The 19,470-nt window shown below is 41.7% G+C and overlaps 1 protein-coding gene across 5 annotated transcripts in view; it reads right to left on the bottom strand.

Annotated features, from left to right (window-relative positions):
* actn4 (actinin, alpha 4) overlaps positions 1 to 19,470 on the bottom strand; it is a 60,802-nt gene that overhangs the window by 26,070 nt on the left and 15,262 nt on the right. The window lies entirely within an intron of this gene.

Below are 19,470 nucleotides of genomic sequence, written 5' to 3'. Positions count from 1 at the left end.
GCAAGAATGCTTTTCCAGCTTTTACGATAATAAACCACTTTGAACTAAATGAAAGAAAATGAAATTCAATGGACAGGAAGGGAGGTCATGGAGTTGCTTTGATAAGACAGGAAGTAGCAGAAGAAAAGGGGAGGAGACAGATGTTATAATACAATACCAATACCTAGGATATAAGAACTACTATTGATATCAAAGTACAATTTAAACTATGCATCACAAGGGCAGTAGAATAAGGATACAATGCACATGTTAAGGTAAAATAGTAAACACAGACTTTCTGAGGCTGCTATCCATTGAACTACATATTGGCAACAACAAACATCTTGATTTCTGCCTTCATACTTTTCAGTTTGCTGTTTTTTTTTTCCATGTTAGGGCTCAGTCCCACAAAAAACACCCTCTCTGTCACATCAGAAGCTACCAGAGTATATCCCATGGTGACACTAAGAAAATCCTGAAAATCTGACAGAAAGATCCCCCTTTACTATCTGAAAACTAGACCGGAATCAAACACAACATCTGTGATATATGTAATTAAATATCAGAATGGTGTACCAAATCACAAACACAGACATCTGGGAGAAGACGCACACCAGCACAAATCACACACATCAATAGCGGGATGGAATCTGTGTTTTTGTGCTTGTGGTTAGCCAACATTCTTCAGAAATGTGTTTTGAATCATTTTATTTTGAAGGAGCTCGTGGCACTGAGGTAGGCACGGTGGAGACTGTGGAGAGGCTGAAGCTTTGTCACGCCACTCTCCAAAAATCTCAGTTATGGCACATCATCAGTCAAGGTGTCAAAAACACTTTAAAGGGTTTCTTGTCATGACTCGTTAATTGTTATATAATTTAAGAGAAATGCCTCAAAATGCCAAGTGACCAAAATACATGGTCAAGGTCCGGCCTGCACTCTCTCATTGAAGCTGCCACCACTGATACTCAACTTTAAGAGATGAAATATATAAATAAATAATGTAAACGTCCATCATATAAAAATGAAACTTTTACTTCTTAAAGCTTAAATAAGTTGAAGTTAATAACACAAATTGCAGGGATCTTTGTGTAGGTTTCAGTCAATGAAAATGAATTACAGTTGAAATCTAAATGTAGCTTTAAGGGGGAATGTCTCGTGTGTGAAGGGACCAGGAAAAAGGAAAGAGGAAAGTGGAGTTCATTTCCCAGCAAGAACGCACAACTTGAAAATGACAAAGATAAAAGTGACGTGTTATAAGACAGAGTGGCACCACGACACCGCTTCTTAAATGTGTTGCTGCTGAAATGCTGCAGAAGATTCAGAGGTAAATAATTATAATAATAATAACTTGTATATTCTGCGATCATTATCAAAATGAATATGAAACATTTAGTGGTTACAGCTTCTAAAATGAGAACATGTTGACTTTCTCAGTTGTATGTCTTTGTAAATCAAACCCATCTGACCATCATGACAAAACTAACAATGTGTAAACGTCACCTTGGGCTAAAGGAAATATAAAATGGGCTTTGTGACAATTTTTGGAAAGACTTATCAAAAAATAATAGATGATGAAGAAAAGTAATGGTTATTTACTGAAATGTTGGAGTCAGTGTGCTTTGAATTTTAGTACCAATTCACCTCATCCAGGCCGGGAACAGACCGACTCCAGCCACAAACCTACTTCCCTCTCAGTATCTGACACGAATACAGGAATACAACAACTTTGAGGAAAATATCAGTGTTGAAACTGAAACATGTGACAGAGGATTAATCCAGTTCATGTTACACTTCCTCCTTGTCTCCCTCTCTCTCCTGCACGGTGTGTTCAAAAACATTATGACTGGGTGCTGCTCACTGCCCTGCCCCTCTCCCCACTGGCCCACTGTGGCCACCGGTACAAAGCTCCCATTGAGCCTCGTGGATAATAGCACCCTTCAGCCCCTTTACTCTCCCTCGGCCCGTTCTCGCTCTCTGTGACCCTCCCCTAGACAGCCCGGTACCAACCCCCAACTCCAACACACATATACACACTCAATTATATATATACAGAGCTCCCTCTCTGAGACTGGACTGGACTGGGACAAGAGGAGGGGGAGATACATTTCACATAAACAAACAGACATACAGACAAAGTTAGGGGGCAGGATGGGGGTGGGGGGGTGGAAAGACAATGCACCCTCTACCCACTCTACCCCCCCCCCCCCCCCACACACACACACACACAGTTAAGGACAATGCAGCAGGAAGTGGCACTGCAATGACAGGAAGTTCCAGCTTAGTTTAGCACAGAGAAGACAATCAGCGTGAAGATGCATTCATCACTGCCACTGATTCAAATCACTGCACTGGAGCTAAAACCTCCGGTTTGTGATCATCACAACACATCAACAACATATTTCTTACCATAACTTATTATCTATGAAACACTTTAAAACTTATCTTGCCTGAGTTACAGTAAGATGTATGATTCATGAGTGTAATAGGGGCTTCAAGCTTTGCCTTAAAAGAGAAGCGTTTGTGATCTCACAAATGAACACGATGAATATCTCTGATTGGTGAAGCGCTCTAAAAACAAATATCTTTTAAAAAAAAAAGTAAAATGATGGTAGGAACTGACAGGAGGATAGGATGTGCAAATCTTCCATCATTCTGTTTCTACCCAGGATGTTAATTATACAATGTCAATGTTTTAAACTTTCCTTATTTTTTTTTAATATAAATCTGGGATTTAAACTAAATGCACACAGAGCCAGATACTCAGAGTCTAAATAACATGTTATTTTTCTATATGTCTTGCTTATGTTGTTGATGTAGTAGCCAGTTTAGCTTATCAAAACTGTGATCTCAGCCAGTGGGGAACAATGAAGGTTTCTGCATGGTGAGAAGCTTTGGATTTGAAAAGCAAGTTTAGCAATGTGAACTGTATCAGGGAGCTGCTTGACTAAACCTATAAAAGTCGGCCATGTTCCAGCAGGGCCGCTGCCACTGGGAGTGTTGACAGCAACAGGCTGAGACTCGCAGAGAGCCTGAGAACTGTATGTTCTGTGCAACATAACATGCTACAGATTACACTCTTCCAACCCCTCTGTTCACAGTCAGACCCTCACACGGTTAAGTACCGTGTGTCTTGCTCAAGGACACTTCAGCCTGCCTTTATCAGAGTCTGAACTAGCCCTGTACGCTGCCAGGAGAGGACTGTCAATCAGGCTGTTCTGGGTCTGTAACAAAAAGGGAGGGAAAAAAAAAAACTTCTGCTCTGCTGAATTCTGTTCAGTTAGCTCTTTGTGTTGAGGAAACGTAGCCTGCCCCTGGCTACCTTATGTCACTCAGGGACAGCAAGGTGTGGTGCTGCCATGTGCTTGAAACTGGCACAGGCGTGCACACACAGCATTACTGCTCAGATAGACACTGAACCACACTGAGGACAGTCCAACTACATTGCCTTCAAACATGTTGAATAACATAAGGGAGTCGATACCTACAGTGCATGATATGGCTGTCAACATCAGGTACAGCATGTGACACAAACTACTGTTGACTTGATATCATGTGACTTCTCAGGCAGGTTGCTTCACAGATAACATGGGCTGAGCTTTATTCCCTTCTACAAAAAGTATCATCAGCCTGTTGTCTAGAAAACTAGTCAGCACAAGCATTATTTTAAATATCAGAATTTGTTTTAATTAGTTCTTAGTTTAAGCCTGACCTTGACTGGCTTTCAAATAACTCAGATAATGCAGATTTCTGTTTGTCTATGTAAACATCTTTAAGTTCAAGCACCTTTGCTGTCAGGTTCCACTTTTAATTCTGAAGGTAATCTACTTGGTGAATTGTCTTAAATAGAAGTGAACTGACCCTGATTCCTGAAGAGAGCAACCAAACAGGATGAATGAGCGAGAGCGAAGCCTGTTAAACCTGTCCATGTGGCTGCTCTGTGTTGGCTACACAGATCAGCTCAGATGGTTCAGATGAGGGGATTTCTGACCTGAGCTGAGGACAGAGATAACAAGCTAAAGGCTGCGTGGTACAGAGGAGAGAAAATCTGAATCCGGGTGTTAAGAAGGTTTACATTTTTAGGCATGAAGCCCTGCGCTCTTATCCTCTAGTATCTATTACATAACTGTTGTAGCCACAGTGAAGAACATCCTCTCTGTTATTTCTGCTGCATGCGTCAACTGGAACCCCAGTCTGATCTCAGGCCTGTCACTGTTTAACCTTTATCATGTTGATGCATGTTAAAGCTGCTTTTGGCAATTTTACACACATCAGTATTTGTAAACTGAAAATTTTAATACCCAAAAGCCCTGTAATCGGATTAAAGTGCAAACTGTGAGTAAACCGGAGACGGTTTACTCATGACTATCGACCTGCTGGCTGCTAAACCTGGGGAAGTTATTAGGAGTTTTTGGTTATTTCTTGCGCGCAAACATCCACATGCAACACCTCTGTTTTATTTCAACCAGTGGCTATAAATGTTAAATTCTGTGGGGTCAGGATTTCTCCATCAGCATGTGTTGCAGGATGAGAAGCGGGGCGTATTTCTTCATGAGTCTTCACATACCAACTGTGGCTTTGATCAAAGTAAGGGTGACTCCAACTTTGATGACCTCATCTCCAAAATGTGTGGGAAAATTATTTCAGTGGGCTCTATTTGTAACAGTTATCAATTCATCTCTAAAATCCCCCTTTGTCCATACAAAGGTAGCATAATTAGTTCCCACTGAGTGTTTTCATTTGATTTGTATCTATGAATATCTATCAAACGTAATGGAAAAACTTCATCAAAGCAGCAATGATGATGGTGATAATGATAATGTGTCTTCTAAAGGGGGGGCACAGTGTGTGTGGTGAGCCTTCAGAAATCTTTGCTGTTTGTGTCCCAGACAAGGTGGGAGTATGTCTGGAAGTGGTTAAGTTGTCCAACATTTCTCCTTTACTGCTGCCACAGTTTGGAAAAGAGAGGAAGCCTAATGGGGTCAGCTGTTTGATCTGTCTTCTAACACACTCACACACAAGTACCTGTGCCAGAGCCATCAGTGTGACCCCCCAACAGTCTTTCAACTCTGACCACTAACTAGGGTTAAAGGTCAAGGGTCAGGCAGATATCACTAGTTGAGAAGAGGGGAACATAGCAGTATTTTTTAAAGTACAAACAAGCAAGAAGTAACATTGGCCCTGTTCAGACCTGCCATTAACATGCGCCTCGACTGACCACCACAAATGTGTTGTTTTCACCAAGTCCAACTATACAGAGGGCTCCGTTGTTAATGTGTTTATGTGAGTGTCAGAGGGAGGGAGAGATCTCAAACGCGTCCTCAACGCATCTTGAGTGCGTTCACACCAAGTATCAACCTCCGAGGTTGAAACATGAAGCCAACACTTTAGTACCACAAGCTGCAGTTCTTCAAATGGCCGCTTGAGGCTGGCTCCAAAAGCGATTCAATCACCAAAGACAAGACTCATCTCTAATAGAGCTAATCTCCTCCTTCATGACAACTGTGCAGGGGTGAATTTTTATGTAACTAACTCGTTTAAATTTTAGTAAGGCTTAGCCGGCAGTTCGGCGGAGTCAGGCACTGACAAGATGGTGACGACGGAACAACTCACTCTGAGATTCCTATGGGTGATGTCATGTAGGCTACGCTAATCTTTATTTACAAATGAAATCATGTGCTGTGATTTCAGCTGTATTTACTTGTAAAATGTTGACTCAGAGAAAAAGTTAAAAGCAACAGAATATTAGTGTGTTTTCACATATAGTTCTTTTTAAATGAACCAACCAGCAGGGTGATCAATCTGCAGCGGGCCAAAAATACAATGGCAAAAGGCAACGTGAAGCTGGACCAGAACCTGAGACCAGTTCGGTTCACTTCAAATATGCTACCTTGGCTGTAAACGTCCCCCTAATATAAACTGTTTGCACCAATTCATTCTGAAAGAGCAAAGGACAAAGGTCAAACTCCAACTCAGTCATGTGGCATTCTGCTGACCAATGGCGGGAATATGATCAGTCAGTCAGTCAGTCAGTCAGTCAGCCACATTCTGGATTATAGGGCTGGCCTCGCTGTTCCAGCCCAACCAAAAGCATGCACGTGAGATGCCTGTCAAAACATACACTGAAAACATGAGCTTCTATAGACTGATGCTGCCCATCTTTACACTTTTTTAAAGCTCTGTCACACACACACACACCACTCCTTGGACAGGAATGAGCTTAAGAGACACAGGTATCAGGACATCTAACCACACACACACACACACACACACACACACACACACACACACACACACACACACACACACACACACACACACACACACACACACACACACACACACACACACACACACACACACACACACACACCTCTATGATATCCTTGTATGGCTCACTTAAACTAGGTTACAAGCATGCCTATATGTAATTTATTCCCACACCCAATTTCTCAATGCATGTGCGCACCTTAATTGTATGTATAAGTCAGAGTGTGCATGCTCACACACACACACACTAACACACACACACTAACACACACACACACACACACACAAGGGTGTGTCTTTGCACACCTGGAAAAAATGAGCCAGGTTGAACACTATGTTACCGCTCAACTGCCTTGCATTCTCTGCATGACGTCAGCAGTGTGTGCATGTGTGTGGGTGTGTGTGCTTTCTTGATTACACACCCTTTTATCTTGGTAACACTGATGAGCTCACTCTTGAAGCAACTCTAAACACTGACTGCACTGACGGTCTGTTGTTTCTGCAGCCACACACATCACATGTAATAGAAAGCATACTAGAAGAAATATTAACTTGTTTTGTGCTACAGAAAGTGTCTTTTTTGTCAGTGTATCCAACAGTGAACTACATATCATACCAAACCATGAGCTTACTGTACTGTCACACACGTCTTCTCACCAGAAGTCAAAGAGGTCTCACATCTTCAAGCCACACATCTTATTCAAGGTCTTTAACTTATGATACGTGTATTCTCAGCACATCTCACAATCTTAAGGCCAAGGTTCACCCACCAATATTTACACACGCATACAATCTATATAAAGACTGCGAAAAGGTCTTGTCTTCACAGCCTAGATGTCAGTTAAACCTTCGCAAACCCTGCCTCTCTTCCAGCAGCAGTGAGCAAGTAAAACAGGCGTTTAAGCAGGCAGGTAGAGACATGCAGAGAGGTGAGCTCAGAGGACAGAAGCAAGACTGACACGACTGACACAGGTGGAAACAAGAGGTGCTGGTGGCAGTGCGGGGCTTCACTGAAATGACACATGCACTTAACTGTTCGAAGTCTCACTGCTACATCGATATTCTACGTCTTTAATCACTTTCTTTGAAAAACTTCTCTGAAAAGTTGCAAAGTGTGTCTGAGTGCAGTTTGAATGAATTAAGCGGCAGTGTTCGTCCTCCACACTGTGCTTCCGCTGCAAACAAACAATAACCTTGCAAACCTTGCAAAGATTGTGGAAATATAAAAATATTAAAAAGAGGAAATGAAATAGACAGAGCCAATGCTACTTGGGGAGATTAGGATGTGACTCAGCAACAATAGCTGTTAACAAGCCCTTGAGCAAGGCATTTAAATCCCTGTTGTTGCACTGGCAGAGTCAGATTTGTTGTACTGACAAACCTCAAGGTGTAAATATGGCCTGGTGTATGAATGAAGCATGGGTGTGACACAGACTGACACATAATGAAAAAGCAAATGTAAAACAGCAGTGGATGGCAAGTTGTTGCACCAAAGAGCAGATTTATACTGCTAGTTAAAGAAGTTATATGCGGACTTCCTGGCAGGAGGTGCAACCTCAAGGGACTTGGACAAAGCCATACTAAAATGGACCGGCTGCACCAGACTCAGTTGAGCCAAAACCATGTTGGCCTGGCCCTGTGAATAAAGCTCAGTAACTAGTCTGGTCTGGCCTGACACAAGGTCTCCTATTCTTAGAGGCATGTCAATTAAAAAAGGGCTGTGGCGTGCAGCACAGTAGCACCGCTGGCTATTGTCACACACTTTAGCTTCAAATGCTCCAGAAGACAGGTTAGTGTGTTGTTTTTTTTTCAATGTCAACACAAAAATAGACACATACATATACAGTATCTAAATGTACATATAAAAATGTGCAACCTGCAAGTCATGAGATTTACCCATTCAGTTTAGGCACATAACAATTATGTAATTAATTCAGGGGCCTGCAACTCAAATGTACTTTTACACAAACAATCTACCTTTTGCTTCTATTGAACAACAAAAACAGAGTGACACATTTGGAAATTCTGGACTCCAGAGTCACTACTGTACTCTATTTACTCCAGTCTACTGTCAAACAAACAGCATCTTCAAACACAGATTCCCCAAGTTCCATTCCAGGACTAAACATCGTGACAACTTCTTCTTACAACCACAACTAACTTAAACATAAATCAAGAACTGTACTGCACAGCCCTGTTCATACAACAGTGGTGTAACTGAATATGGAGTCTGCCACCATAGAGCTGCTGCTGCATCGGTCTAGCGTCTCATTGCAGCAATACAACACCGTCCCTCAGGGGTCACGGTGGGACCTGGAAGGGTTCATGGTGCATGAGTGCATGTGCCTGTTTGACAACTGAAAGATTGAGAAGGAAGAGCCAGCCTCGAGTTAAATGAGTGAACAGCTGTTTTGAGATCAACACTCTCCTGAGGCCACTCAAAAAAAAACATTCAAACCCAGACAATTGGCAGCATCTCTGAAATGATGAATGATAAAGATTAACGGGAATGCAGCGTCAAAGCCAAATGTAGTGGTCCTACAGAGAGAAGAAAAGCTGGCCAAGATGTTCCTGTCCAAAATACTGGTGGTCAGCAGAGGACTGCTGATCATGAATAAAAACAGAAGAGGCGGGAGAATGGCTTAGGAAGAGGAGGAGTGAGGGACACGAGAAAGAGGAGAAGAAAGACGAAGCAGAGCCCTGCTGCAGAGGCTGTTCTCATCTCATTATCCTCTCAAGTCTGGGCAGGTGATCATTAACATGTGCGCGCAAACACACACACACACACACACAGGGAGGGAGAGGGAGCCTCCCTCTTGCTTCATGTGCTGACAGGTAGTCAGTAAAGCAGAGCTATAATGTGGGGACAATCTTTCACCATCGCACACACACACACACACACACACACACACACACACACACACACACACACACACACACACACCTCCCAGAGGGAGCTGACAAACATGTAATTGCTGTGTACTTCTTGACTGGCCTAATGCCCTTCAGATATGCCATTATGTGAGTCAACAGCTTAACGCTGACTGTTTTCAACAAGCTTCATCAACTTCTAAAACTAAAGTGAATGAATGAGAGATGGGTAATAAGATGTTAAAAAAAAAGTGGTTTGTTAAGATGCGAGATGGAAGAGGAGGGAATATCTATAAACAAGTGCAACATGAAATGATGAAACGCTTTTAAGACCAGTGAAAAATAAATTAAGTATCTTGTTCTTCAGTCAAACCAAAAACTTTGCAACTCTCTTACCCTGACAACACTACTGCCAGAGGAAGGAAGGAGGGAGAGGACACAGGAGAAGAGTCATTGAGGTAAGTGTGGGCTCTGTGTGTGGGAGCACAGTGGGTAACCAGAGCAGACTGAGGAGACTGCTGATGTGACTTTGTTGCATTTCTCTACCCACCACAGAGAATACATGCACACACAGAGACTGTCTTTAATCTCGCACATGGAATTTAACTGTGTGTTAATAGTTCATGGTCTTTGATAAAAAAATCTAAAAACATAAATCAGTAACTTTTACCAGCAAAAAAACAAAAAAAAAAACAAAACAAATCAGCCAGTCAGTGGCAGCCTGGTGTCTTTTAGTGATTTGTTCCCACTTTAATAGAGGACACTTAAAAAGGTGGAGAGAAAGGAGAGAGGAGAGGAAATAAGGGAGGGAGGAGGGGGAGGAAAAGGGGAGGGAAGGGGTAAAGTGTCAAGCGATGTGGTTATTTGTTCATTTATTTATGCCTCTTCCTGTCTTTGTTGCTCAAAAGAGTCCAGCCTGGAGTCAGGTTGCACTGCCAGTGGCAGAGACCCTTCCAACCTATTTTAGGGTGAGCAAGGTTCACTTACAAAAGGAAGAGTGAAGTATTTATTAAGTACTATATATACACAGGCTGAGAATAATATAGTAATAAATAATTGCATAAACCTGTTGCACTGTTTTTTATAAACCTGAAAACATTCGAGACAGTTTCACAGAATCATTCCATCTAATTCGTCACATTTACCATCCTGCTAACATTCAGGCCGAGTCCACACGAACATGTTTATATGTTTTTAGAATTTATATTATTTATTTATTTATTTTCCTCCTCCTTTAAAAAAATCTCAGTCCATGTGAAAAGACAACACACGATGTGGAGAGCACACCAAATCAACAGACGGTCTGTGTTTGCAGAAGGTTGGTTTTCAGTGATCTAAAAAGGAGTTACCATGTGGACGAAAGTACTAAAAAAAATACCCATGTACGTATGGACAGAGCCTCAAAATAATAGACTGTAACTGTCACCTAGGATTCTCCAACCTCATTCTGATTTCATACTGTGAAACATGTCAGTTTTATTTATGCTTATTTACACATCAACGCTTTCATATCAAGGTTGTTTTGTCTGTCCAAAAAAAAAAAAAAAGGAAAAAAGAAAAGAAAAAAAAAGGCAACCCATTTTGTGGCCTCACTCAACCCACTGCATTTGCCTGTTTCAACATTATGAGGCCATGTCATCCTGCTGTGTGTCAATAAAAACTGCTGGTGACTTTGGGGCATGTTGCTCCACATGACACAGTTCCAGTGTTGCATAACTTTACGTTGACACCAAAAAAGCCCCTGGTTCATTTCTTAATCGACTGTTTACATCTTAGGCTTTTGGCAGACACGTTTGACCATGACTGGACACACGCGGAAGGCTGGTGTCTCGGTTAAAGACTATTTGAAATTCTTCTGAAATTATTTTTGATATTATATTGAAATTAGGTTCTGGGTTGGGTGTGTGATATTGGGCTCTACAAATAAAATGATTTGGCTATTTGGGTGGTCTAAACCTTTGTACTCTTCATTATACCAATCCACTGTCTGTGCTTCACTCTGACTCTTGTCAGTCTGGCTCTTGAGAAGCAATATTTAAACAGTGAGAAAAAGACCACCTCCCTTAAAAGGTAATTATTGAATCAATGTAACTTGGTGTGAAGCAATAAGCCAGAGGTGTCAGCAAGGGTAAATATCAGTGTTGGAAATAAATACCATCAATGTTAAATGTGAGAATTCAAAGTCTTCAATCTTAGTGTGTTGTCCAGAAGGCTGGATATAATTATTTATTACTGGCTGTAATACCATTTAAAAAAAAAAAAAAAAAAAAATCAGCCAGTTAGCTCTCAAACTTTTTCCAAGTTCCCCCGATATAAGTTTGTTGAACTTGTTGCACAAGAGAAGACAAAAGAAAATACCTAGCAAACACTGGATGTTTACAACAGCAAATAAAAAAAAAGTTTTATGAACTAAACACACAAGTACAGTTGTTTTAAAGCAATGGACTATACAGAGAAGCAAAACACAGATTTATTTGTATGCAAATGTAATGTAATGGATTATCCCTTTCCAGATGTGTACGACTGTTGCCAAGTTACCACAGAGAAAGTTTTTGTTGTTTCTACTCGCTGGAACTCACTATGTTGTCTTATGTGGAAGACTGTCCACCTCAGTTGGCAAAACTAAAAACCAAATATTTCTCTTCAAATTTACTTATTTTTTGCACCAAGTCTGCGTAGCAGGGCCTGGAAGACGGTACGGTGAGAACAGGGAGAGAAAGATGGAAGGAAACCAAGCAAAGTTGGAGAATGAACGAGTGTCAACCCTGCTGAACATGACAGAGATGTCAGGTATGCCAGTTATGTTCTCCCTCCCACTGACTCCCTTTCTCGTACATTTTGACTCTCCCCTCCTCTCACCCACTTCATCTCCTCCTTCATCTGGATCGTCTCTTTTTCTCATACTTTCCTGAAATGATCAGTGTTCGTGTTTGTGCAGAACAAGAACAGATAATTCATCTTAGAGCAAGAAAAGCAGCGTATCCTTCCCCCAAAATCTCTGTTCAAGTGCCTGAAGAAGTTGTTTGGCAACACAGCATCCCTCAGACATGGAAGTGGATCCTTTGAGTAGTAAACAACTCTATCTTCTCTGAGTCCAGAATGTAATGTCAAGAGTCTGTGACATCTGGTAAAGGTCCGGGTCATAGTAAGGATGGAAGTCAGCTTGGATCTACCTTCAAGACCTCCTTGCTTTGAATTGCTCCAAGTTTTTACAGAATAATCTATGTCTGTTTCAAATTTACAAGATTTTTTAAGGGCATTTGAATTGTAGAATCTCTATATTAAACTATAAAGAGCGAAGATCCTCAACTATCCAATAAGGTCCTCTTTAAAGGTCTCATTTGCCAATCCAGCCTACGTTCCTTATTTTTTTTTAAAGTATATGTTTTTGGGCTTTTGTGCCTTTATTGGACAGGATAGTGGAGAGAGACAGGAAATGAGGAGGCAGAGAGGGGGAATGACATGCAGTAAAGGCCGTCCGATGCGGGACTCGAACCGGGGCCAGCTGCAGCGAGGACTGTAGCCTCTACACATGGGGCGCCTGCTTAGACCACTACGCCACACGGCGCCCCAACGTTCCTTATTTTTAAGCTCTAAACCAAAAGTTTTAAATGGGTTTCTTTTCTTTGCTGATATGAAGGAATTTAACTTTACCTTCCTCCTGTCTCTTTCTTTGTCACATAATTAATCAGAGTGGCATGTGATGCCACTCACAATATGAGACAAAGTTTTACTCTAGCTAAAGGAAGAAGATGGATGAGATCAGATGAAAGAAGCAGTGAGAGGAGAGACGCAACATGAGACAACAATCAAATTCACAGAAGAGGGAGTCAGCACTACTTGGCATTAGTGTCTCTCTCAGTTTGTGTGTGTCTGTTTCTCTCATATCACACCATCACTTCTTTTTCCTTGTCAGCCAATCAGGAGCCAAATAATCCACTTCCCGTCTTTAGAGGCACAGCACAGGAAACGGCGGGGGCGGAGGATGTCTATGTTAATTCTCCAGGAATGCGGTGAATGAATCCAACTGTACAAGATGTAAAACATTAACCCCTGAGCAAGTGGAGAAAATTTGTGAAAATCAGCCATCTGAGGGTTTACAGCCTCCTGTCCGGTGACACATCACAATGACAATGGGCTCCCGGCTGATAGTGAGCAGGAAGTTCGTAAAAGCCCGCCACGCTGTGATGACTCAAATAACTGAGATGACTCGTGTAGAGAGCTGTGTGAGGTCAGTGGGAAAGTAAGTTTCCCACAACCACTGGAGGTGAGAGGTGATGGGGCTGAGTCTTTGCCATTTTCTAGTTCAGCACAGACGGCTAATTGTACATTTCACACCTGCAATTTGTTTTTCTGGGCCAGAACCACAGTAGTAAACTCAGCTTTATGTTCACACTAACCATAAGCAGCAACTCTGGACTTACACATGGGATAGTTTTGAGATATTCCAGCCAGTCAGCAGCTTATCACACAGAAATTTAAAATGAAAAACACCAGGGTAAAGGACAGTTAATAAAAACCTTAGGGCTAAAATTAACCTTTATTTTCATTATTGATTAATATGTTTAGTAATCGAAAATTTGAATACTTTTTTCAAAAACAGATAATTCACTTCACAAGACAGATATAAAATACCTCATCAATGTGGAACTTCTAAACATCTAAAATGAGATGATGTTAACACAGACCTTGATAAATACATCAGACTCCTCCTCTTACTGAAAACAGCCCTTACTTCAAGAAGCCACACCTCAGGCACGAAAAAAGCAGATTAATTGTGTGGTAAAAGCAACAAGGCCAGGTGTCGCAATGATTGACACCATTTTACAAATCGAGAGCCTTAAACACCGCCCACAAGCAGCAACTGAATGACTCAACCAGGCTGTCTTTCACCACCAACATGTACTTTTTGAAAGGTTCTCACAGTCTTGAGAAAAAAACTGAAGGACACTGCCATGCATAACTTCTTCTTAGACAAACGTGTCACCGCTTCAGCTGCTTTTACTGAACCATATTTGATACTTCATGATATAAGTGACTGAAACCTGCTCTGAATTCCTGAATGAAAGCAAAACTCAGTGCTGAGGAAAAATTAAAATGGTTTCAACAGATTTTTAAACAAACACTACGCCATCAACAAGGTCTGTTTCGTACCCTGGCTCTGTGGCAGCGTGCACTTTGTTATCCAGATAAGGATCCAAGTGGACAGAAAAACAGTCCAAGTTCATGTCCAAGTGAATCTAACTTGACATCACAACTGTATCCCTTCTTATACAGGGGTTATGAGTATTAGGCATTAGAGCTGGCCTTTGTGTTTACTACTGATTTTATTGATGGTCATTTAGGAACATAATTTACTTACTGAACCATATTTAATGTAATCAGTTCTGGATAAGTGAGTCAACTCTTTGCAGTGAGGACATTGAGATCATAACAACGACGTTTCGCACCTTAACTTCACACTGTTCAGGCCTCGCCTTGGCTGCAAATCAAGCTGAATTATCACAAGTCAACAGAGAGAAGGAGAAACAGAGTATGACTGTTTAACACAAATGTCTCCTTTAACCTTGACAGACTTAACTCTGGCCTTGTTGTGATGTAAATGTGGCTCCTTCGAGTTATTGTTTTTTCATATCTAGTTGATCCTGCAGGAGCTGGTCTGGGCCGCCGGAACCACCAGTAGCCGGAGCGGTGTTCCCCTTCTTTCACCAGCCTGCTGAGGTCATTATTATTATGATTAAAAATACACACCCACTTCTCTGTGTGTGTGTCTTTTTTCTTTTTTTTTTTTACACTGTCCCAATCAGGAGTTTGGCAGGCCTGCCAGCAGTTGGCAGGGCAAAGCATCAGCTGTTTGTGTCAGCCTTTCATTAAAACCCCTGGCTGAATCTTTCCAGAGCTGCAGGACGGTTCTGCAGTTCTGTTGTTGATCAGTACAGGCAGGAGGAAATGGAACCACTCCACCAAACCTGGCTTTGTTAGAAAGCATACTGTTGTCTTCATGCCAGACTGACTCTGACGGCAGCTCTGGCGTTGGTATTTTCACAATTCATTTCCAACACAAGCCAAACAGAACAAAATATGACAATGAACTAGATTTAAGCTACAAAATGACATCCACAGAACAAAGCTGCAATGCATGAAATGGCATTTTGAGATGTTTGAGATGGAATGTAAATGCTGGTAAAAAATAAAATAATGTTAAAAACTGGTAAATACAACAGAAAAAAATTGGCTACAGAAACAGAGCTCTGGAAAACCTCGACTGTCCTTCTAGTGGCTTCATCTTTAAAAAATAATATTTATTTTTACCCAACTACTTAAGACTATATACAATATTGTGTTTTTTTTTTAGGCTGACAACTTTTTTCAGACATGGCATCTGCCCTCCGTGTGTGACGTGCCAGGGACAGGTCATACGCTGCGGGCTCGCCTTGAGACGCTGCAGTGTAACTAAAATTTTACAGGTTTAAATGTGCAAACATCCACATGTTCTGAAGCTAGAAACTGAGCCTGTGAATCCACATCAAGTTAGGCTGGGTAAGAGCATCAGTGTAAGATCAAACAAAATGATTATGGGAATTCATTCGGGCTAAACACGCTGCTGATATGCCTGTTACTGGGGCTGAACGATAGGAGAAAATAAACAATCAAGATACTGAGATTGTGATGAGACACCATTTTTGAAATGGATGTGTTTGAAATTAAATGGAAATGGTCATTTTTGCATTTCATTATCAGTGAAAAAAATATAAAAATGATGATGTGATTTTTGCTGGGGTCTGTACAAAACAAGTTTGTCCATTACATATGGAAAATATAAGTTGTAGGCAGCGGCATCTCTGCAACAGCATTCAGCACCATTTAAACAACTAACACACTGCACTTCAGCTGTCTGACCAATATGGATGTCATTGAGTTCTGGCCTGACAAACGTACTGTTGGTACTTTCATATATATGTATATATATGTATGTGTGTGTGTAACTATTATACAACAAATGGCTACAGACTTGTTAATGGCACCAATGCTGCTTAACTTCTTTTCAGAGGACGGCTTCTTCACACCATTTAGCTCACAGAGTCTAATTGTAACAATGACTGATAAAAAAAAATGATCTGAAACCAGCTGAAGCCTGTTAGAGGAAGTTATTGGTCAGAAAACAGAAGTAATTGATATAGAACAAGTGGGAGAAGTGCTGTATTCATCTAATGGGGTACTTGCAAGGCCATTAAGTATTCTATTCCAAAAACATTACCTAATAAATTTAAGACTATTAAATACTCTTTAATGTTGTAACTGATTTACGGGCACAGCGAGCCATTTTTCTGGCTCTAGCGTGTGAATGTGAGTAACCGCCACTATAGATAGAATTAGTAAGTGCTAAACTCAGCGACCAAGACAAGAGTTACTCAGCACTGGGTTATTTTAATCATTAAGGGGGGGGCGGGGGGGGCAATCACTTCTTCTCTGTCAGCTACAATCACGCACACATGTGACAATTAAGTTATGAAGCCAAGGTCATGGCAGGTCGACCGTCCTTGTGTTGCGGCTGCAATGACACTTTGGGCAAACAGGAAGGAACTGTAGGACAGGAAGAAAGAGGGGGGAGTAAAGAAAGGAAAAGGAAAAGTGGAGAATGAAACACTGCATGGTTTGTCTACACTTCCTAGTTATAAGTATAATCTGTGTGTGTGGTATGAGAAGCATGGCATTTCACCAGCTATAAATCTTCATTCTTAGCATTCCCATCGTCGTTGCTCGTGTGCTGCTGATCTCATACGAAACCTATGATGATAGCCAACATGTATGCACACACCTTAGAGAGAGAGAGACAGACAACGAGACCAAAAGAAGAAACACTAAAATACTTCCCATAACATCAAAGGCAAATATTAAATGACTGAATCATGTGGTGCTCGACAGATGAATAAGATGAAGGAAGGAAGATAAATGGGAACACAGAGATGTGTGTGTCTGTGTAAAAATGTGGCCAAACGGGAGTTTCAGGCTGGCCCAGTTGCCCGGCAGCAGACAGCATTGTCACGGTAACAGGCTCTTCCTGCCCCTCCTCCTTTCCATCCGCCTTGCACGCTTTTACCTTATAAGGCAACACATTTTAGCTGCCTGTCACAGCGACAATGGTGATGTAAGAGGGCAGCAAGGTGCAACCCCCGCTGACACATATACACACACACTAAAAATGGACATGCATGAAGAACTTAAAGGAGATAAATGTACAGAAACACACACTTTCAGCGCTACACGTTTTTCAGTGTTACACACTGTTCAGTGTTACACTTTAAAGTTACCTGGTTGCATCCATGTCCATGTTGTGTGTGTGTGTGCATGTGTGTGCGTGTCCTAAAGTGCAGGAATGTGAAACATGACACACATAAACACCCCCCCCCCATGCTTCCTACAAAGCAGCAGGAACAAACAGGACAGAGAAAAACAGATAAGGCATGGACCAGCACAAAGATGGCCATATATCCACCAGGACACAGAAAGTGACACAGCGGGTCAGATGAAGTGAAGAGATAAAATAAATTTACAAAAACAAAGTAAGTGACTCAAAAGACAGCTGCTGCTCTTCAAGAGCACTTCCTAACTTCCTGCCACTGTGTAGGAGACTCAGGTCAAACACTGTGTGTCAATAAGTATGTGTAGTTCAGGGAGTGTATGCATGTCCTTAGATGGCCTTGACTCCCTTTTGGTGAATTTGAATGCCCTTTGTGCATGTCACTCAGTTTTAGGAAGTTTAGGAGTTTTCAGGAAGTCAGATATTGGACTTTTTGTGCTTAATGGGGCTGAATTTAAAACTCACAAAGAAGAAACATAGATAGACAAACCTGCAGATTTCTGACTGAACACAGTCAATGTAAATTGCTGATCTAGAAATGATGAACAGACATGAAGCCCTTGTGTGGTTAAAACACTGTGACCATCTCCAATGTTGACAATTTGGTCTGATTATCAGTCTGATTTAACCAGACAGGATGCAGGCTGTACCATTCACACAGCCATGTATACAAGATATTGAGATGCAGGTTGAAGACATACAATCTCCAAATATTATATGGAAGATATTTTGATAGTTACTACTGCAGATATTAGGGAATGTTAGACTTAGAGGCTGCTATAACAAAAGCAGGAAAAAATTCATTTGATAAAAAGTGGACAAGTAATACACTCCATTTTGGCGGGTAAAAATCCAATCTTAATATGAGATAAGGTCTTCTATCTAGATCATGCAAAGTGTTTTCAGACTTTTCAAGGACTTCCTGGTGCTGCGAGTCATTAGGAGAGGCAGGAGGGAGGGAGGAGACCTCGTAAAGGAGCTGAGACCCAGACCCAGTACAAGGAGCGGCACATTGTTTGTTCCTCTGAATTTCCGCTTGTTGATGACCCATACAACACACACACACACACACACACACACACACGTCTAGCCAGAACCACCCCCCTTGGTCTAGCTCTGTCACACATTCCAGAGCTCACCCTGCCCTTTATGGCTTCGTGACTCACTGGCCCTACGCCTGTCTCACACATACACAGTCAAACGGATGCCAAGGCAAAACCAGCATGCAAATGGACATTAATCAGCCACCGAGAGTGTCACATCAGACAGACAGGAAAGCTAAGAGTAGCGGTCGGGGATTCCCGTGTCGTCGACTGAATGAAACTGGTGTGTTTGCGCGGCATTACATCTACAATTATTTTGGTGATTAACTAATTTGTTTAGTCTATAAAATGTCAGATCGTGTTTTCCAAAGCCTGAGACGACACCTCCAGAAAGCTTGTTTTGTCTGAGAACTGATGAGTCTAGATTTAGGTTGTAAACGACCTCTTATTGTTTCACTTGTAGGAGTAGGATTTACTTCTTTGTCGTTTTTGAGCTAGTTGATGATACATGGTAATCAGCATGAATCCACACACTGGCTAACGCAGGCAAAAACACACTTCTACATCAACACACTCCTCCCACACTAACCTAAAACCTTAAGTTGATTTACTGCAGTGATCCTCGTGCCCCAGATAGACTCGTGCAGACTCAGACAGAGCTCTTAAAACACACACAACCCCCCACCAGGCCCCTCCGGGTGCAGGGCTCAGTCATGGCAGCTACCACTGTGCTGGTCGGGTCTGTGGGGGGATCACAGTTCCAGATCGATATAATCCCTTTAAAATGACTTTAATATTGTAGCAACCCCCCTCTACTGCTGTATATGGAGCCTTCCAGGATGTGTAGACAGTGAATCAGTGACAGTCTGATCCTCTCAACCACTTTCTGTCCATCTGTGTACAAATAAATGGACAACTGGACCACCAGCATAAACCTAGGTGAAGAAA

Source organism: Seriola aureovittata, chromosome 4, assembly GCF_021018895.1.
Source record: "Seriola aureovittata isolate HTS-2021-v1 ecotype China chromosome 4, ASM2101889v1, whole genome shotgun sequence".
In the NCBI taxonomy this organism is placed as follows: Eukaryota; Metazoa; Chordata; class Actinopteri; order Carangiformes; family Carangidae; genus Seriola; species Seriola aureovittata.
Note: the sequence above shows the minus strand (reverse complement) of the source record. Positions and strands in the feature narration are given on the sequence as shown.